Consider the following 22,146-nt stretch of genomic DNA (forward strand, 5'->3'; position numbering starts at 1 on the left):
GAGAGAAAGAGGCAGATAAAGAAGGAATGGGGGGCTGAAAAGATGGTTTAGCTGTTAAGGCACTTGCTTGCAAAGCCAAAGTACCCAGGTTCAATTCTCTAGGACCCATATAAGCCAGATGCACAAGGTGGTGCATGAATCTGGAGTTCATTTGCAGCAGCTCGGGGCCTGGCTCACCCATTCTCTATCTCTCTCTCTTTTTCTCTTAAGCAAATAAATTATTTTTAAAATATTTTTTGTTCATTTATTTATTTGAGAGTGACAGACAGAGAAAGGCAGATAGAGAATGGGTGTGTCAGGGCCATCAGCCACTGCAAACGAACTCCAGATGCATGTGCCCCCTTGTGTATCTAGCAAACATGGGTCCTGGAGAATTGAGCCTCGAACCAGGGTCTTGACGCTTCACAAGCAAGCACTCAACTGCTAAGCCATCTCTCCAGCCCTAAATTACTTTGTTTTTTAAAAGAGAGAATGGGGGCTGGAGAGATGGCTTAGCGGTTAAGCGCTTGCCTGTGAAGCCTAAGGACCCCGGTTCGAGGCTCGGTTCCCCAGGTCCCATGTTAGCCAGATGCACAAGGGGGTGCACGCATCTGGAGTTCGTTTGCAGAGGCTGGAAGCCCTGGCGCGCCCATTCTCTGTCTCTCCCTCTATCTGTCTTTCTCTCTGTGTCTGTCGCTCTCAAATAAATAAATAAATAAATAAATAAATAAATAAATAAATAAAGAGAGAGAATGGGTGTGCCAGGGCCTCTGGCTACTGAAAATGAACTCCAGATGCCGCCTTGTACATCTGGCGTTACGTGTGTAATGAGGAATCACACCTGGGTCCTTAGGCTCTGCAGTCAAGCGCCTTAACTGCTGAGCCATCTCTCCAGCCCTCATCTATTTTTCTCTATTTAGATGTGTGTATTCTACTTAGAGGAATGTTATGTTGGTTTGGAGAAAGACTTGTATAAATCGCTCATGATAGAGGGACCCACAGTGAGACAAGAATAATGTACTGTTTTTTCTTGAGTAGGAGGGAGAAGGAAAGAGAGAGGCTGGGTGTTGTGGAACTCTCTTATCATCTCAGCGCTTGGGAGGTAGAGGCAGGAGGATCAGGAGTAGAAGATCGGTTTTGGCTACAAAGGGAATACAAAGCCATCCTGGGCTATATGAGTCCCTGTCTCAAAGGGGAAAAAGGAGGTAACACTATCTTTGTATTCTTCTACTATTATAATTTGACGAACACATGATTTATGGATAATTTCAAGTGTATGAGGCTGGGTTGGCATACATTTACTTAGCCTGCATAAGCCTCTGAGAACAGTCTACACACACACACACACACACACACACACATACCACACACATAATCAAAACATTTTGGCTCAAGAATATTAGGAATTTTGTTTGAGGAATTGGTTGCTACCAATCTATTAATTATTAATGTTAATTAATAATTAATTAATGTTTCTTTTATATTTTTTTTTAGTTTTATAGGCATTTAATAGTTTACCAATTGGTACAATAAGATTTTGTTTTGTTTTGTTTTGAGGTAGGGTCTTACTCTAGCCCAGCCTGACCTGGAATTCACTATGGAGTCTCAGGCTGGCCTCGAACTCATGGCGATCCTCCTACCTCTGCCTCCTGAGTGCTGGGATTAAAGGTGTGCGCCACCACGTCCGGTTTACAAGAGCAATATTATATACATTCCTTTACTGATTTTTTTTTTTAAAGTGTCAGTGTCTTCAGTGAGCTCTTACAATCTGGGGAACTATTTTCTCCAATTACCACCTCTGTAACCTTCATGCAAAATCAATGCTTGTCTTCAAGTCAATGTCAGGATCGACTTCTAATTCAAAGATTTTGTGTTTATTTCTAATATCTTCAGAGTGAACTTTAGGGATGCCTGAAGGATAGGCAGGACAAGAAAGCAGCTACTCACATGACATTGTGGGAAGATAGAAGGCCTGTTCCAGTTGTGATTTGTAAATCCAGTTTATACCCCCTCCCTTTGCTGGAAAAAAAAATATGAAACTTTTTTCAACCAATTTTTCTCCATGTCGTTTTCTTTTCCATTGTTTTTGACAGAGTCTTAGCCTGTATTCCAAGCTGGCCTGCAACTCAGTATGTAACCCAAGATGGCCTTGAGCTCAGGGTGGTCTTCCTGCTCAGCCTCCAGACTGCTTGGATTACAGGTGTGAATTACTATGTCTGGCCTTATAAAATTATTATTACTGGCTGGGGACTTGAACCTCATATTATAGGCAAATGCTCTCGTACTGAGCTGTATACCTGACCCCTTGTTTAGCTATGACCATCTATATCCCTGTTTTTTGGAAATAGTATCTCTGTGCAGCTCAATTTCAACCCTGGCTTTGAACTTGTGATCCTCCTGCCTATGCCTCCCAAGTACTGGGATTACAGTCATGTGCACCATTACTAGCAATAAGTTCAGGGTTTTTTTTTTGTATGTGGGGGGGTAAAAAGGTTTATTTTGGCTTACAGACTTCAGGGGAAGCTCCATGATGGCAGGGGAAAACGATGGCATGAGCAAGGGTGGACATCATCTCCTGGCCAACATCAGGTAGACAACAGCAACAGGAGAGTGTGCCAAATCACATTTCCCCAGCACCCATGTAAAGTCAGGTACACAAAGAGGCACAGACATCGCAGCAGTAGTAGGCCCTAGTATATCCATTCTCTCTCTCTCTCCATATATATATGTATGTATGCATATATATATATATATATATATATATATATATATATATATATATCTTACACACACACATAATTTTTCTTAAATAAATACATTTTGCAAAAGTTTAAACAGACATGTGGAAGTTGTTGGATTGGGGTGTTGGGATACATCCTCATCTGAAACAGCAATATTCACTGATCTCTGAGCGTCTCATCCTATTTTCCTACTTCCCACATTACGTGGAGTCAAAAGCAAACACTCAAATTGGCTCATCTCAAGAAATGCCCCTAAAATTCCAGCTGCATACTTCCTAGGCTCTCAAGAGACCAAGGATAATCTCCAAATATCCAAAGGGAGATGGCTTAGCGGTTAAGGCACTTGTCTGCAAAGCCAAGGACCCAGGTTCGATTCCCCAGGACCCACGTAAGCCAGATGCACAAGGTGGCACATACATTTGGAGTTCATTTGCAGAGGATGGAGGCCCTGGTAACCCCTTTCTCTATCTGCCTCTGTCTCTCTTTGCTTCTCTCTCTCTCTCTCTCTCTCTCTCTCAAATAAACACATAAATAGGGAGATGCAATGCTGATTGTTTGTTTTGGAGATGGAATCTTATGTAGTCCAGGCTGACCTCAAATGGGCTATATAGCCAAGGATGACCTAGAATGATCCTCCTACCTCTACCCCCAGGTGCTGGGTTTACAGGCTTATACCACTCAGGGCCTCCTGCATGCTAGGCAGGCACTCTACCAACCGAAGTTCAGTTTTAATTATATTGTTTTGGGGAAGGGGATTTGTTGTCTATTTTTTGAGCCCAGACTACTCCCAAATTTATGTTCCTCCTGTGTCAGCCTGTCAACTGCTACCACTGCCAGCTAACAGCACTGTTTTTGCAGAGCTCAGAATCAAACCTGGCACCTTGTGTTTGTGAGGCGAATATTCTACCACTGAACTATGCCAGTCCACTACACTACCTTAAGAATGTATTTGTTTATTTATTTGAGATATAGAGAAAGAGGTAGACACAGAAAAAATGAGTATGGGCATGCCAGGGCTTCTTGCCACTTCAAACGAACTCTAGATGCATGTGCCACATGGTGCATCTGGCTTTAAGTGGGTACTGGGGAATCAACTTGGGTCCTTAAGCTTTGCAAGCAAGTGCCTTTACAACTGAAGTATACTCCAAGTTCTCTTTTCACTTTTGTGTGTGTGTGTGTGTGTGTGTGTGTGTGTGGTGTGTGCAGACACCCTGTGGACACACATGAAGAGGCCAGAGGAGAATGTCAGGTGTCTTTTATCATTCTTCCCTTTATTTCCTTGAATCAGATTCTCTCACCGAACTTGTAGCTACTGTTTTTTGGGTCAGATAGGCTGACCTATGAGTCCCCTGTGATCTTCTGGTCTCCTCTTCTGCCTCAGCACTGAAGTTACAGGTACGTGGAGCCATGGCCAGCTTTCTATGTGGGTATTTGGGGTCAAATTCAGGCTTGTGTAGCAAGTGCTCTTGCCCACTCTGTCATCTCTCCACCCTTCTTTTTACTTAAAAAAATTTAGGCCTGGAGAGATGGCTTGGTAGTTAAGGCATTTGCCTGCAAAGCCAAAGGACCGAGGTTCGATTCCCCAGGTCCCACATAAAGCACAGGGTGGCGCATGAGAGCGATGAGCAATGAGCAACCAGGAGACAGTCTGATGGGTAGCGCTGTCCCGTTTATTAGAAAGGGGAGTGGGTTTCTAAACACTTGGGAAAGGTTGAGAAGGCACATACAGACTATAAGGTGATTGGATACATAGGTTTATGGGTTGTTATCTAATTGGTTGGTGTTGGAAGGCAGAAGTTGTGAGGGAGAAGTTGCAAGGGAGATAGCAGAAGCTTCAGGAAAGGCTACATGACTTCAGTCACATACTGGATGGCTACAGCAGCAGGGAGACTGTTTACTGTCATATAAGGGTCTCCTGGGCAGCTGGCCACAGGGTCAGGAACTGTGGGGGGGCAGAACCTTAGACTATGGAATGCTCAGGTGCTTTAGGATGGGGGGAGGACCCGCTGGTCCTGTTTCCTCTTGGCAAAGATGAGGCACACTATGACCTCACAATAAGGGAGGGCCAGCTCCAGCGCCAGAGTGGGTTTCCCACGATAAGGCTGGCTGCAACCCCACAGCCCAAGGTCCCCAGCCATGTCCAACAACCCAGGCCAGCTTTCTCACAGTCCCAGCCCATGTTTTAGCAATGTCCTACACTTGTAGCTACTGTTTTTTGGTCATATAGGCTGACCAACGAGTCCCCTGTGATTTTCTGGTCTCTTCTGCCTCAGCACTGAAGTTATAGGTACGTGGAGCCATGCCCAGCTTCCTATGTGGGTATTTGGGGCCAAATTCAGGCTTGTGTAGCAAGTGCTCTTGCCCACTCTGTCATCTCTCCACCCTTCTTTTTACTTAAAAAACTTTAGGCCTGGAGAGCTGGCTTGGTGGTTAAGACGTTTGCCTGCAAAGCCAAAGGACCCAGGTTCGATTCCCCAGGACTCACATAGGGCAGATGCACAGGGTGGCACATGCATCTGAATTTCATTTGCAGTGGCTGGAGGTGGACGTAATGGCACACACCTTTAATTTCAGTACTCAGGAGGCAGGGGTAGGAGGATTGCCGTGAGTTTGAAGCCACCCTGAGACTACATAGTGAATTCCAGGTCAGCCTGGGTTAGAGAGAGACCCTACCTCGAAAAACCAATATATATATATTACATACATATATACACATATAAATTATTTATAATCAGAGAGAGAGAGAGAGAGAGAGAATGGGCATGCTAGGACTTCTTACTACTGCAAACAATCTCCAGATACATGTGCCACTTTGTGCATCTGCTGGCTTTACATGGGTACTAGGGAATTGAACTTAGGCTGCGAGGCTTTGCAAGCAAGTGCCTTTACCTGTTGAGCCATCTCTCCAACTCTCTTTTTACTTTTTATTCTTTTATTGTTAAAAATGTTTTATTTAGCCGGGCGTGGTGGCACACGCCTTTAATCCCAGCACTCGGAAGGCAGAGGTAGGAGGATCGCCGTGAGTTCCAGGCCACCCTGAGACTACATAGTGAATTCCAGGTCAGCCTGAGCCAGAGTGAGACCCTGCCTCGAAAAACAAAACAAAACAAAACAAAACCCGAAAATGTTTTATTTATTTGAGAGAGAAAGAGAGAGGCAAATAGAAAGAATGGGCACACCAGGGCCTCTAGCCACTACAAATGAACTCTAGATGCATGTGCCACCTTGTACACCTGGCTTAAGTGGGCACTGGGTAATTGAACCTATGTCCTTAGGTTTCGCAGGCAAGCACCTTAACCTCTGTGCCATCTCTTCAACCATACATTTCATTTGTTTATTTTTAAACTATTTATTTATGAGAGAGAGAGAGAGAAAGTGAGGGAGAGAATAGGTACACCAGAGCCTCTAGCCACTGCAAATGAACTCCAGACACATGCACCACCATGTGCTACTGGCTTATGTGGGTTCTGGGGAATTGAGCCTGGGTCCTTAGGCTTCACAGGCAAGGGCCCTAACTGCTATGCAATTCCTCCAGCCACCCCCCCCCCCGGCCAACTTTTATTTTGACACACTCTCAGTTGCTCAGGTTGATTTAGAACTCGACTAAGTAGCCAAGACAGTCCTTGCAATCTTTTCTCAAGTACAGGGATTACAGGCCTGCCTGGTTAATACTGTGTAGATTGTTTGCTTGCTTTGTAGTGCCGAGGATCAAACCCAGGGCTTCATGCATGCTAGGCAAGAGGTGTGCCCCTGAGCTCCACCTCCAGCCCCTGACTTTTTTTTTTATTTTAAACAATCTACTGCTGGTTGCCATGGGGTCCTGCTATTTATGAAATAAATATCTGCTAGCTATGACCATCTACCTACTTCATACTCCTTGCATCCACTCTTACCACAAACAAACACCTCCCCTTTCCACGATTCCTATCTGCTCTTCCCACAGCTCTTTCCCCACTGTGACTGGATGCTGGATTTGATCCAACTCAATAGAGGTGAGGGACCCACCCAGCAGCCTGGCTCAAGTTCCAGGCACACAGAGCCTGGTTTCCAATACTGCTGCGCCTAAAAATAGACCAAGCATTGGCAGGTGGCTGGGCTATTTTCAACCTTGGGGGCCTCTGGAATCAAGGGACTCATGCCAGGCCAGGAAGCAAGTAAGCTGGCCCTTACTGGTGGGCTTCAGATAACAACAGCTGTTTAGTGGCATGTGGCCAACTGATTCATAAGTGTCGAGTTTTTGACATTGTCTTTTTCTGTTTTCCTTTTCGGGCTCAATCACAGTTTCCAGTTCTTCCCTAAAACAGGGACCTGGGTCAGTATATGTAGATATTGGGAGTGGAGAGTGGGAGCCAAAGAAACATCTTTTGTACACCTTGTCCAATCCCGTGTAGCTCTCAAGTTACAGAGAAGCTGGGACATGTTACTGAGTGACTTCTGGTTTATCTACTATCTCAAGCATAAGCACATGCATGTCTAGAAGTGGGTCATGGTGCCTATTTCTGCTGGTAAACTTAAAGTACTATTATATCATCTCCATTTTATAGAAGCGATAACCTGAGGAGCTGTTACATTAACTTTTCCTAAGGTGCAAACCGACCTCTATTTATCTTCAGAAAGGGTATGGACAGAACGACAAACCAAAGTAACAATCCAAGTCCAGCCTCGTGAACCATTTAGTTTATTGGGATCATTTGCAAAAGCATGGATGAGGCAAAGGCAGCTGAATCACGGAAAAGCCCACCAGAGCATGGGTGAAAACGTCATGGGTGAATCTGTCCTTGGGGCTCAATTGTCCTTGGGGCTCATTGTAGAGCTTGCAGGCAGCCAGGCTGGCAGGAGAGTCTCCCCAGGGCAGATGTTTACTGCTTCTATAAGCCTTGGGAGGGGTTTTATAGTCTCTCGCCTCCCTCTGGGAGAGAAGGCTTCCATTCAGAGGAAATTGCTACACACCAGGAACAGAGAGGTTAAATAACTTACCCAAGCATCAGCAAGGCTAAACTGCACAAGCTGGAGCCAGCACATCAACTCACATCTGTGGGGTTCCGACACTTTTGCTCCTCACCACAACTGTCTCTGAAAATGTGGTCGTTGTGTTATGTCCTAGAACTTTACCAAGGAGATGGCCACCTTATAACTATGTCATTCAAAGTCAGCATCAGAATTTACATGTCTGTTTATAATACAAATAGTGCCAAAGGGTACTGTTTATTCAGGATCCAAGGGAAAATAATAATTGTCATAATGCATAAATTATATATATTCCACATGAAGGCAGATGATAACGTACTTCATTTATGAGTGGAATTTTTTTTTTCGAGGTAGGGTCCAAAGCTGACCTGGAATTAACTATGTAGTCTCAGGATAGCCTTGAACTCATGGCAATCCTCCTACTTCTGCCTCCCAAGTGCTGGGATTAAAGGCGAGGGCCACCATGCCCTGCGGGTAGTGGAAGTTTTTTAAGGCAGGGTCTCATGTAGTCCAGATTGGCCTTAAACTCCCTATGTAGCTGAGGCTGGTCTTGAATTCCCCATCCTTCAGGCTCCACATCCTGGGATGACAGGCAAACCCTACAATGACTGGTTCAGGGGAAGGGTTTTTGTTTTTGCTTTTGTTTTCCCAAGGTAGGGTCTCACTCTAGTTCAGACTGACCTGGGTGGCCTCGAACTCATGGTGATCCTCCTACCTCTGCCTCCTGAGTGCTGGGATTAAGCTCAACCATGCCTGGCTCTTGTTTTTTTTTTTTTTTTTTTTTTTTAAGAAAACAAACAAACAGGGCTGGGGGCTGGAGAGATGGCGCAGTGGTTAAGGCACTTGCTTGCAAAGCCTAATGATGCAGGTTCAATTCTCCAGTACCCACATAAAGCCAGATGCACAAAGTGGCACTTGCATCTGGACTTCATTTACAATAGCTGGAAGTCCTGGCACACCCATTCTCTCTCTCTCTCTGTCTTTCTTCTATAGCTTTCTGCTTGCAAATAACTAAATAAAACACTTGAAAGAACAAATAAAAAGATTTTCAAGAATTTAAACAAAAAGCTTGGCATGTATAGTCCACTGTCCACAAATCACAAATAAATTATTTTAAAAATTCTTGGGCTGGGGAAATGGCTGTGTTGTTAAAAGAGCTTGCTTATGATGTCTGCAGGCCTGAGTTTGATTCCTAAGTACCTATTTTTATTTATTTATTTATTTGAGAGTGACACAGAGAGAAAGAAAGGCAGAGAGAGAGAGAGAGACAGAGAAAGGGCGCGCCAGGGCCTCCAGCCACTGCAAACGACCTCCAGATGCGTGCATCCCCTTGTGCATCAGGCTAACGTGGGTCCTGGGGAATTGAGCCTCAAACCAGGGTCCTTAGGCTTCTCAGGCAAGTGCTTAACCGCTAAGCCATCTCTCCAGCCCCTAAGTATCTGTTTAAAGTCAGATGTACACTGTGGCACATGTGTCTAGAGATTGTTTACAGTGGAAAGAGGCCCTGGAGCATCTATACACCATCTTTTTCTCCCTCTAATAAATGTCAAGTATGGAGGTGAGCATCTTTAATCAGGAGGAAGAGGTAAACAGATCATTATGAGTTCAAGGCCAGCTTGATACTACATTGTGAATTTCAGGTCAGCCTGGGGTAGAGTGAGACCCTACCTTGACAATCCAAAATAAACCAAAAACCTGAAACATCTGAAATAAATAAAAATTCTAGGGCTGGAGAGATGACTTAGTGGTTTAAGGTGCTTGCCTGCAAAGCCAAATGACCCAGGTTCGATTTCCCAGGTCCTATGTAAACCAGATGCACAAGGTGACTCATGTGTCTGGAATTCGTTTGTACCAGCTGGAGGCTCTGGCAAACAAACACACACACACACACTCTCTTTCACTTTATCTCTGTCTCAAATAAATAAACAAATAAAATTCTAGTAAATTCACCTATCAAGCTCTTTACAACAGCTCTATTAAGTTCACATTTAAGCATGGGTGACATTTCACCCATTGCCAAATCACCCTTATTTTATGTTTATTTGACAAGCATGAATGTTTCCAAGTGCTCTGAATATTTTCTCCTTAGAGCACTGTAAAAAGACCTAGGAATATTCCCAGTAAACCTGCTTGATGCAGATTATAATTTTTAAAATTTATTTTTCTAGGTAGGGTCTCACTCCAGCCCAGGCTGACCTGGAATTCACTATGTGGTCTCAGTGGGGCCTTGAACCCATGGTGATCCTCCTACCTCTGCCTCCCAAGTGCTGGGATTAAAGGTGTGTGCCACCACGTTGGCTAGATTATAAATTAATAATACATTGATGGTTCCTTTATTCTGCCTCACTGAAATATTTTTTAATACCTTTAATTTATTTATTTGAGAGATAAAGACGGAAAGACAGAGTATGGGTGTGCTCTTGCTGTTGTGAATGAACTCTAGATTCATGTGCTTTGCATGGGTTCTGAGGAATGGAACTCACACTGGCAGGCTTTGCAAGCAAGTGCTTTTATTTATTTATTATTTATTTATTTATTTATTTATTTATTGGTTTTTCAAGGTAGTGTCTCACTCTCTAGCTCAGGCTGACCTGGAATTCACTATGTAGTCTCAGGGTGGCCTCGAACTCACGGCGATCCTCCTACCTCTGCCTCCCGAGTGCTGGGATTAAAGGCGTGCGCCACCACACCTGGCACAAGTGCCTTTAACTGATGAGCCATCTCCCCAAACCTCAATTAAATATTTAATGTATGCCTTTCTTTCTCTCTTTATTCCTTCCTTCCTTTCTTTTTTTCTTTTTCTTTCTTTCTTTCTTTTTTTTTTTTTTTTTTTTTTTTTGGTTTTTCGAGGTAGGGTCTCACTCTAGCCCAGGCTGACCTGGAATTCACTATGGAGTCTCAGGGTGGCCTTGAACTCACGGCAATGCTCCTACCTCTGCCTCCCAAGTGCTGGGATTAAAGGCGTGCGCCATCACGCCCGGCTCCTTTCTTTCTTTTTTTTTTTAATTTTTTTAAATTTATTTATTTGAGAGCGACAGACAGAGAGAGAAAGACAGATAGAGGGAGAGAGAGAGAATGGGCGCGCCAGGGCTTCCAGCCTCTGCAAACGAACTCCAGACGCGTGCGCCCCCTTGTGCATCTGGCTAACGTGGGACCTGGGGAACCGAGCCTCGAACCGGGGTCCATAGGCTTCACAGGTGAGCGCTTAACCGCTAAGCCATCTCTCCAGCCCCTTTCTTTCTTTTTGCTGGTTTTTATGAGGTAGAGTCTCGCTCTAGCTCAGGCTGACCTGGGATTCACTATGTAGTCTAAGGCTGGCCTCGAACTCATAGTGATCCTTGTACATCTGCCCTCCTAGTTCTGGGGTTAAAGGGTGTGCCCACCACCCCCAACTAATATGTACCTTTCCAGGTCATTTGGCTTTACAGGCAAGTACTTAGCCACTGAGCAATGTTTCCAATGTTTGTTTTGAGACAAAGTCTGGCCGTGTAGACCAGGCTGCCCTAAGATCCTTCTGCCTCAACCTTCTGAGTGCCAGGATTACAGGTGGGCCCCTTTATGGCTTGTGTGACTCTGGACATTTTCTTTGGATATAATTTGAGATAATTCAACATTCTCAATTCAAAGATGAGATGAAAACAGGCTCAGTTTGAAGATATGACTTGCTCAGGGTCATATTAGTATTTATATTCCTCAACACCTTTAGCCCAATTCCTTCAGCATTCAACATGGTTTGACACACTCTCTGGTGTTTCAGTTCAGATAGGCAAACTGAAGATTATTATGGAAACTAATTCAAGGGTGTTGTATCTAATGTACTCTACCTTGAAAAAAACAGAAAGAGAGAAATAGATTTGGGGACAGAGCTACAGGCTCAGTGGAAACTCTTGCCTTAGCATGTGCAGGCCCTGAAGAGAGAAAGAGAAAGAGAGGGAGAGAGAGGGAGGGAGAGAGAGAGAGAGAGAGAGAGAGAGAGAGAGATATTGAGGGAAAAGGGAGGGAGAGCTCGAGCTCTGTATAGATTTGTTTATCCCCAAGGATATCTTACATGAAATCACTGACTGCACACTCTATATAAGCAGATGAGTCCCTCAATAACTTGGCTTCCCTTTGGGCTCAAGTTGTCCTTCTACCACCTCAATTGTCTAGACAAGGAGGACTTGTTCTTAGTGCATTTTACCTCCGGGTGCTGCTTCCTTTCCCTTTTCGCCTTGTGAACCTGCTGCGGAGGTTTGAAGTAACCCTCCGGTTCCATCTGCTTCCCTCCCTTGCCCAATGTCCATGTCAAGGGGTCATCCGAGGCAAAGTGCCTTCTCTAGGTAAAGGCAGATACTGGTTACAAATGAAATATATATATATATATATATATATATATATATATATATATATATATTACAGAGAGGGATCTTTTTCTGCTACTGCTTTATTTTGAGACAGGGTCTCATGTATTCCAAGCTGGCCTCATTATGTTGTTCTTGAACCCCTGATCCTCCTGTCTCTACCTCCAGAGTGATCAGATTACATGTATGCACCACCAAGCCCTGTTAATTTTTTAATAGTTTATTTTCTATTTTTTTTAATTTTTTTTTGTTCATTATTTATTTATTTATTTGAGAGCGACAGACATAGAGAGAAAGACAGATAGAGGGAGAGAGAGAATGGGCGCTCCAGGGCTTCCAGCCTCTGCAAACGAACTCCAGACGCGTGCGCCCCCTTGTGCATCTGGCTAACGTGGGACCTGGGGAACCGAGCCTCGAACCGGGGTCCTTAGGCTTCACAGGCAAGCACTTAACCACTAAGCCATCTCTCCAGCCCTAATAGTTTATTTTATTTATTTATTTGAGAGAGGGAAAGAGGCAGAGTGAGAGAGAACGAGAGGAGAATGGGCACTCCAGGGCTTCCAGCCACTTCAAACCAACTCCAGATGTATGTGCCACCTTGTGCATGTGGTTTATGTGGGTACTGGGGAATCTAACCAAGGTTCTTTGGCTTTGCAGGCAAGCACCTTAAACGCTAAGCCATCCCTTCAGCCCCAAGCCCTGTTAATTTTAAATCCTATGAGTTTACTGAGGGAGGGAAACTAAGTTCATTCACTGCTGAGTCTCCAGAATCTAGAACAGTATTTTTCTTAAAGTAGATGTTCTTGAAGTACTTATTTCATGAGCAAATGATGCAAACCAATTACCAAAGGCCTAGGTGTCACATGATTTTATCCTGAAGAAAATGAGGAATTATTGAAGATTTAAAATGTTTTTATTTATTTATTTTCAAGTAAGCAGAGAAAGAGAGAGAGAAATAGAGAAAAGGGAGGATGAGTGTTCCAGGTCCTCTTGCCACTGAAAACCAATTCTAGATGCATGTGCCACTTTGTGCATCTGGCTTTACATGAGTACTGAGGAATTAAAACAAGGCTGTCAGGCTTTGCAAGCATGTCTCTTTAACCACTGAGCAATCTCTCCAGCCCTGAATTACTGAAGATTTTTTGTCATGATTACATCTGTTATTTTGCCAAGTGTGGTGGTTCATTCCTATAATCCCAATACTTGAGAGGATGAAGCATGAGAATTGCTTTGAGTTTGAGGCTACCCTGGGTGACATAATAAGTTTAGGCCAGCTGGTGGTCCATAGGGAAGCCTTGTCTCATAGAACAGCAAAACAGCAAAGAAAGAGCGATTGTTTTGAAATGTCATTTTGACTGCAGAGTTGGCAATTCAGAGCCCAAAATCCAGATAGGAGACTTATAATCCAAATAAAAAATGATGTACAATTGCTGCACGTGGTGACACATGCCTTTAGTCCTAGCACTCAGAGGATTGGGACTACAGTTGTGAATGCCAGATCAGCCTGAGATACAGTAAGACCCTACCTCAAAACAAAACAAACCCCCAAATGTATAATTAAACAAATTGTGTGGCAAGGTGGATAGGCTGAAGGACAATAATTCAGGGGTGAGTTACGATACCCAGTTTCAAAAAATTTTTGAGCGCTTAGGAGATAACAATCATTGTCCTAGATGCTAGGGACATTAGCAGTGAATAAAACAAATTTCTACTCTGGTGTACCTCACAACATTTAAGTAGCAGAGGGACAAAAATCAAGAGAAGCAACTGGGTCTGGTGGCTCAGAGCTACATTCCTAGCTATTGAGAGAGGCTGAGGTAAGAGGACTGCAAGTTCAAATTCAGAGTGAATTCAGGATCAGATTGGCCATCTTAATGCTACCTTGTCTCAAAATAGAAAGTAAGGGGCTGGAGAGGTGGCTTAGTGGTTAAGCGCTTGGCTGTGAAGCCTAAGGACCCCGGTTCGAGGCTCGGTTCCCCAGGTCCCACGCTAGCCAGATGCACAAAGTGATGCATGCATCTGGAGTTCATTTGCAGTGGCTGGAGGCCCTGGCATGCTCATTCTTTCTATCTGCATCTCTTTGTCTCTCTATGTATGTATCTTTCTATCTCTCAAATCAATAAAGAAAAGATTTAGATGGGAAAAACTAAATGAAGGTCTAGATAGAATTAAATTTGCTAATCAGTAACTGCAAGACTAGAATAGTCTCCTGCATTATCCCAGTGGGACCAATATAATTAAAAGGGTCCTTATAAGTGAAAGAAGGAAAATTTAAAAAAATGAAATAAATAGCCGGGTGTGGGGGCACATGACTTTAATCCCAGCACTCGGGAGGCAGAAGTAGGAGGATCGCTGTGAGTTTGAGGCCATCCTGTGACTACATAGTGAATTCCAGTCAGCCTGGGCTAGAGCAAGACCCTACCTTGAAAAACAAAACAAGACAAAAAAATGAAATAAGTAAAATAAAAAAAAGAATGAGGAAAGATAGTCCATTGCAGTGATTTAATGTAAGAGGAATTTGTCCTATCGCTCTGATGAAAAAGAAAGAAGGTCAAGGTTATGGGCCAAGGAATGTAGTAGACTACAGAAGCTGGACAAAGCCAGGAAGTGGACTCTTCTGGCGCTTCTACTAGGAAATGAAGCCTTGCACCTTAAAATGGAGCATCAAAAATAAATGTAGCAAGGAGGTTCCGAAGATCAAAAGCTTTCTTCAGGGCTGGAGAGATGGCTTAGTGGTTAAGCGCTTGCCTGTGAAGCCTAAGGACCCCGGTTTGAGGCTCGGTTCCCCAGGTCCCACGTTAGCCAGATGCACAAGGGGGCGCACGCATCTGGAGTTCGTTTGCAGAGGCTGGAAGCCCTGGCGCGCCCATTCTCTCTCTCTCCCTCTATCTGTCTTTCTCTCTGTGTCTGTCGCTCTCAAATAAATAAGTAAATAAAAAAATTTAAAAAATTAAAAAAAAAATGTTAGTTTAAAAAAAAAAAAAGCTTTCTTCATTCTGGCTTCAGATTACTCATCAATGAAAGGATGTTCAAATCTTTTTCAGCCATTGGGCTTATTTGGCTGTATGCGTTCACTTGACTGGACCAGAGTCAAGAATATTTTACCCAACTCTTTTTTTTTTTAATTTTTTATTTATTTATTTGAGAGTGACAGACATAGAGATAAAGACAGATAGAGGGAGAGAAAGAATGGGCGCGCCAGGGCTTCCAGCCTCTGCAAATGAACTCCAGACGCGTGCGCCCCCTTGTGCATCTGGCTAACGTGGGACCTGGAGAACCGAGCCTCGAACCGGGGTCCTTAGGCTTCACAGGCAAGCGCTTAACCGCTAAGCCATCTCTCCAGCCCCTTACCCAACTCTTATGCTGGGTGTCTGTGTGGGTGTTTTGCAATGCAATTAATATTTAAATCAACAAAGCCTTCCCTAATGTGGATGGGATTCATCCAGTTAGCCCAATGCTGAAGTAGAACACAAAAGGTGTTCTTTCCTGGTGCAAGAGACAATTCTTGTCCCGTGGTTTCTGAACTTTAGTAACTTTTTCCTACCTTTGGGCTCAAACGGAAATATCTTGAGTTCCCAGCTCACTACTTCACCCTGCATATGTTGTGACTTATTAGCCTCCATAATGACACAAGATAACTAAACGTCTTTCTCTATATCCCACTGGCTTTGCTTCTCTGGAGATCCCTGGAAAATACAGTCAACCAAGCTGGATTCCAATAACAGAAGGCAGTGAAAATGCTATGCTTCTGTCCAGAGCCGGGTGGGCCAGAGCCAGATCTACTCACAGCCTGTCTTTATCTCCACGCTCCAAACCTTTGGTGCAAACTATTCATATAGTCACCACTCAGCTCTTCCTCCTGATGAGTTGATGAGGTGCTTTTTTTTTTTTTTCAAACAAGAGTTTAAATTGAGGACAAATAGTCCATGGAGAACTGGATACAGTGGTGCAAGCCTTAATCCCACACTAGGGAGGCAGAGGCAGGAGGATCAGGAGTTCATGGTCAATCAGCTTTGGCTACAAAAGATCCTGTCTCAAAACAAACACATATTCCAGTGGATCTCCCTACCTTCATGTCCACTTACATTAGCTACCTACTGCTACTGTAGCAAACCACTATGAGTGTAGTGGCTTAAAGCGTTGGATTGTGATCGCTACTTGGAGCCGAGTTCCAAAATGGATCTCACTAGGCTAAAATCAAGTGTCAGCAGGGCTGTTCCTCTAGAGGCTCTAGGGGAGAATGTGCTCCTTCTTCTGCTTCTAGAGGTCATCTTCACTTCTTGGCCATGTCCTCTCCCTCTAGCTCTAACTCGAGCAGTTGTAGAATCTTCAAGCCTCCGTCTCTGATCCCTCCTATCCTGCCTTCTCTTTACTTATAGGACCGTTGTGATTATACTGAGTGTGCCTGAAGCATCTATGATAATCTCCAGATTCCATGTTCGTCTGATCCTCAACCTTAATTCTTTCTATAGTGTTAATTCCCCCCTGTCACGACCCATTGCATATTCACAGGTTCTGGGCATTAGGAAGTTTACTTTGGGGAAGGGGCATTATTTTGCACATGATGCCATTTCTTAATGGTGGCCACTAATAACAGTTAATTCCAGCATATATTCTATCTATGGCAGGTGTTCACTCATAAGCAGTGTACATAAGCATTCATGTGCACATGCAGATGTTTGTAAGTACAGCATTCCTGTGTACATTTCTTTTTCGTTAAGTAAAATATATTTTGGAGCTAGGTGTTGTTTGTGGTGCACGCCTTTAAGCCCAGCACTCCGGAGGCACAGGTAGGAGGATCGCTGTGAGTTCGAGGCCGTCCTGAGACTACATAGTGCATTCCAGATCAGGCTGGGCTACAGCAAGACCCTGCCGTGTAAAAACTAAACCAAACCAAACCAAGAAAAATAAAAAATAAAAAAAAAATCAAACATATTTTGAGGCAGGTCTGATGGAGTATAGGCCTATACTCCTAGCTACTTGGGAAGCTGAGGAAGGAATGTGAAATGTTGAAGGCTTGACCGGGCTGCAAAGTGAGGTCAAGACTGACCTGGGCAACTTTGACTCGGTTTCCAAATAAAAATGTTTGGGCTGCCTATTGCCATGATGGCTGGAAGGGCAGTAGGTGGGCGATTCCCAGGATATGGAGGCCTGAAAGCTGCCTGTGTGCTTAATGTGCTTAACATGCTTAACAGTCTTCCTATTGTGACTCGAGCCCTGCCCGTGCGCATGCGCGATGTGACTGTCAGGACCTTTCAGCCGCAGTCCCAGCCTTTGGGCTCAGCCTGCTCTAGGGTCGGCGAGAGCGGTTCTGGTCCCTCTTCCTGGCTTCCAGTCTTGCTCCTTCGCGACGGAGGTTGCTGGGCCCCCAAGGAGTGACCACCCGAGGAAACTGTCCTCAGAGTGGATGTGGAGGATGGCTCGGTGGAGTGATGTGAGCAAGAGCAGTGCAGCCTCTCTGGAGCATGCGGGCCCATGTGAGTGTGAACGAAGATGTAAATTTGGTTTGAAAATGCGTAAGAGCAAAAGGCCGTCCAGCTGAGCAGCTAGGAAGTTCTGAGAGCTTCAGCCCAGATGTTCTCGCTGACATTTCTGAACTCTTTGCCGAGAACTTTTCTTATGGCAAGCCACTTAATCATGAGTGCCAGTTACCAGATTCCACTGAGATTTTCACTTGTGAGCACACAGAATTTAATGCATTTCTTGATTTGAAGAACTCCCTAAATGAAGTAAAAAACCTTCTCAACGATAAGAAACTAGATAGGTGGCATGAGCATATGGCCTTCACTACCAAAGCAGGAAAAATCATCGCTCACGTGAAAAAGTCTGTGAATGCTGAACTTTGCACTCAGGCATGGTGTAAATTCCGTGAGATTTTGTGCAGCTTCCCAGTTATTCCACAGGAAGCTTTCCACAGTGGAAAACTGAATTCTGTACACCTTTGTGAAGCTCCAGGAGCTTTCATAGCTAGTCTTAACAGCTACTTAAAGTCCCATCCAGTCCCTTGTGACTGGAGTTGGGTAGCCAATACCCTGAATCCATACCATGAAGCAAATGACAATCTTGTGATGATTATGGACAACTGGCTGATTGCAATTACCTTGGATCAGTGGTACTTTGGTCCATATAATACTGGTGATATCATGACCCTGAAATACCTGACTGGACTTCAGGATTTCCTAAGCAGCATGGCAACCGTTCACTTGGTCACTGCGGATGGGAGTTTTGATTGCCAAGGAAACCCAGGTGAACAAGAAGCATGAGTCTCTTCTCTGCATTACTGTGAAGTTGTTACTGCTCTAACCACTCTTGGAAATGGTGGCTGTTTTGTTCCAAAGATGTTCACTTTGTTTGAACATGGTCCTATAAACCTAATGTACCTGTTAAACTGTTCCTTTGACCAAGTCCATGTTTTCAAACCTGCTACCAGCAAGGCAGGAAACTCAGAAGTCTATGTGGTGGGTCTCCGCTATAAAGGAAAAGAGGCCATTCATTCTCTGTTATCTAAGATGGTGCTGAATTTTGGGACTCAAATGACGAGACAAGCTCTCTTTTGCCATCATGTGATTCCCCAATCTTTTTTTTTTTTTTTTTTTTGGTTTCTCAAGGTAGGGTCTCACGCTGGTCCAGGCTGACCTGGAATTCACTATGGAGTCTCAGGGTGGCCTCGAACTCTCAGCGATCCTCCTACCTCTGCCTCCCGAATGCTGGGATTAAAGGCATGCGCCACCACACTCAGTCCCAATCTTTTCTTGAAAGACATGAAGAATGCTGTGTGTTCTTTCATAAGTACCAGCTCGAGACAATTTCTTTTTCTTTCTTTTTTTTTGAGGTAGGGTCTCACTCTGGCCCAGGCTGACCTGGAATTCACTATGTAGTCTCAGGGTGGCCTTGAACTCAGTGATCCTCCCACCTCTGCCTCCTGAGTGCTGGGATTAAAGGTGTGCACCACCACGCCCGGCTCAAGACAATTTCTGAGAACATTCGTCTGTTTGAGCGCATGAGAAAGAAGGATCAAACAAAACTCAATCATTTAAGGGATTATGCTGTATAATATTTTATGCAAAAAAATCAGCTGAGGCATCTTTCCAGGAATAACTGGTTTGTTAAAATATATACCATTGGCTGTAGTATAACTACAAAAATGTGTTAGAAGAAAAAATCTTTTAAAACCTATAATGAAAGGAAGATGCTGGAAACCCTCTCATGGGAAGAAAAAGTAGCCAAAGGGTACTTTTAATATTTGGGCTAAAGAACATACTGTCTATCATTCTGGAAACTTTTGTCTTAGGAGGGACACCTTCCAATCTTGAGTGTCACTCATGGCATATCTTAGAAGGAAAGAGACTATCAAGGGTGAAGTGTTTTCCTCTTTGTAATGGTGAAATTTTTTGGTTTTTGTTTTTTTGAGGTAGGGTCTCACTCTGGTCCAGACTGACCTGGAATTCACTATGGAGTCTCAGGGTGGCTTTGAACTCATGGCAATGCTCCTACCTCTGCTTCCCGAGTCCTAGGATTAAAGGTGTGCGCCACTGGGCTGGAGAGATGGCTTAGTGGTTAAGTGTTTGCCTGTGAGGCTTAAGGACCCCAGTTCGAGGCTCGGTTCCCCAGGTCCCACGTTAGCCAGATGCACAAGGGGGCGCAAGTGTCTGGAGGTCGTTTGCAGAGGCTGGAAGCCCTGGCACACCCATTCTCTCTCTCTCTCCCTCTATCTGTCTTTCTCTCTGTGTCTGTCGCTCTCAAATAAATAAATTAATTTAAAAAAAAAAAGGTGTGCGCCACTATGCCCAGTTTGTAATGGTGAAATTTTAAAGACTCTTAATGAGACAGTTGAAAAATCCTTGGGAGAAGCTTTGAATTGGGATTCCAAGTTTGGGTCAAAACAATATTGTTGTTGCCACATTTTTTTTCAGAATTGATATTTTCTGAGTTGTTTAGTCTTACCAAGAGCCTTCAGGATGAATAGATTATAGAACCCAGTAGCCAGATAAAGTGCCTGCTTGTGGGCTTACCAACTCTCTTCGATGTCAAAATGCACCAACCTTTGGAGGTTCAGTTCCTAGGATCAGTTGAACTCTTGACTTTCAGGCGTTCATTGCTTCATGATGGAGACCCGATTTACCAGCATTTATTTCTGGACTGCCTTCTACATTCTCTACAGCAACTTCATACGGGAGATGTGCTGGTTTTGCCTGTACTTTCTTGTTTAACAAGATTTATGGCTGGCTTGATATTTGTACTCCGCAGCTGTTTTAGATACCTCACGTTTTCTTGTCCCACATCTGCTGAGCCCCTAAGGATCTGTGCTGTCCTACTATGTGTGGGTTATCAGAATCTTCCAAATCGAGTTTTCCAGTATCTACAGAATGTTAGTGAATTACTGAGCAGTTTGCTTCACTCTAATGCACTTCATCAGGTTTTACAGTTTGTGCCCAGAGGTACTCCTTAAGGGTGCACTGCTTGATTTTTTATGGGATTTGAATGCTGCCATTGCTAAAAGGCACTTGCATTTGATTACTCAAAGAGGGAAAGAAGAAATCAACAGCCTTGAGTTATGAAATTAAACTGTTTTTTCTATTCTTTTAGCTTCCATTGTTGTTTAATCTGCTGTATTTACTTAATACCTTTAATTTTGGAGACAGAACAATTTTGTTTATAAATGAATTTGTTCTGGGCCTGGGGAAATGGCTCAAGTTAAAGGAGCTTTCTAGCAAAGCCTGATGGCCCTGGGTTCGATTCCCCAGTGCCCACATAATGCCAGATGCACAAAGTGGGACATGCATGTGGAGTTTGTTGGCAGTGGCAAGAGGCCCTGGCATGCCCACACTTTCTCCCTCTCTCTCTCATATAAATAAATAAAAATGTTTTTAAAAATAAGTACATTAATCCTGGAAAACCACTAATTGATTCTGATCTCAAGAATATACATGTCCATAGCCATGGAGTTCTTTCTTGTGATGGGATCTGTGCCGTGGTGATATCAACATGAGACGTCTGTATGGGTGAATATACCCCTGCTAATTTATCAGTCTAGATGGTCTTACTTCCCTGCTGAAATTTGCATCTGTGTGTCTTCATTCAGACTTTTTCCAAAGAATTTCCACTTTGGCTAATGCTGTTAATGAGTTGGTAAAGTTTATTTATGAGAGAAGGTGAGTCACCTCTTGGCAGCACTTTACTTCAGAGCATTTACATGTCACTTATGGACTTCAGACATCTGCGTACCAGATTTCTTGATATGTGCCATACATTGCCTCTAGACTATAGACTCAATTTTCTTTTTATGCAAATGAAACTAATATGATTTTCTTTCTTCTTCTTTTTTTTTTTCCCAAGGTATGTTCTCTCTCTAGCCCATGCTTACCTGGAACTCAGTCTTTAGTCCCAGGCTGGCCTCAAACTCTCAGTAATCCTCTTACCTCTGCCTCCCAAGTGCTGGGATAAAAGGTGTGTGCTACCATGCCTGGCAAAACTAGTATGATTTTTTCCTGACTATTTTACTAACAACCATTCAGTTAATAAAAGAATAGAACAGCTTCAAGCCAAAGATCATGTTTGAAAGAATGAAAAATGGTAAGTAATATATTTCAAATAATCTCATTTACTCTTAACTGTTTATGCAAATTGTATAATGTTTCTGTTTTGTTTGTTTGTTTTTGAGGTAGGGTCTTTCTCTAGCCCAGGCTGACTTGGAATTCACTATGTACTTTCAGGGTGGCCTTGAACTCACAGTGATCCTCCCACCTCTGCCTCCCAAGTGCTGGGACTAAGGGTATGTGCCACCATGCCTGGCTCTGATACAAGGTTTCTTATGCCCATGCTTGAAAAATGATTTCCCAGTAGACAAGAGACCATGACCCATCGCATGATTGTGGTGTTAACGAGATTCTTTGCTCTGTCCTTCTAGCCTGGGGCAGCCATGAGCCGAGGGAGGTGGAGATGGCTTGTGTGGGCACAAACAACCTTGAGGACTGTTACCTGTGACCCGAGACTGCTAAGCCCTGACATGTAGTGATGAGGTTGTCTTGCTGGATTTTGCCCTTGGCTTACTGAGAGGGCTCAGTTGCTGCTGGGACCCTCCCTTCTCAAGTGCAATGCAAAAGTGACACCATGTATAT

General features: G+C 43.8%; 1 pseudogene; it reads left to right on the forward strand.

Moving 5' to 3' along the window:
- Window positions 1–17,444: 17,444 nt before the first annotated feature.
- LOC101605302 lies at window positions 17,445–20,586 on the forward strand (annotated as a pseudogene).
- Window positions 20,587–22,146: the final 1,560 nt, after the last annotated feature.

Source organism: Jaculus jaculus, chromosome X, assembly GCF_020740685.1.
Source record: "Jaculus jaculus isolate mJacJac1 chromosome X, mJacJac1.mat.Y.cur, whole genome shotgun sequence".
Taxonomy (NCBI): domain Eukaryota; kingdom Metazoa; phylum Chordata; class Mammalia; order Rodentia; family Dipodidae; genus Jaculus; species Jaculus jaculus.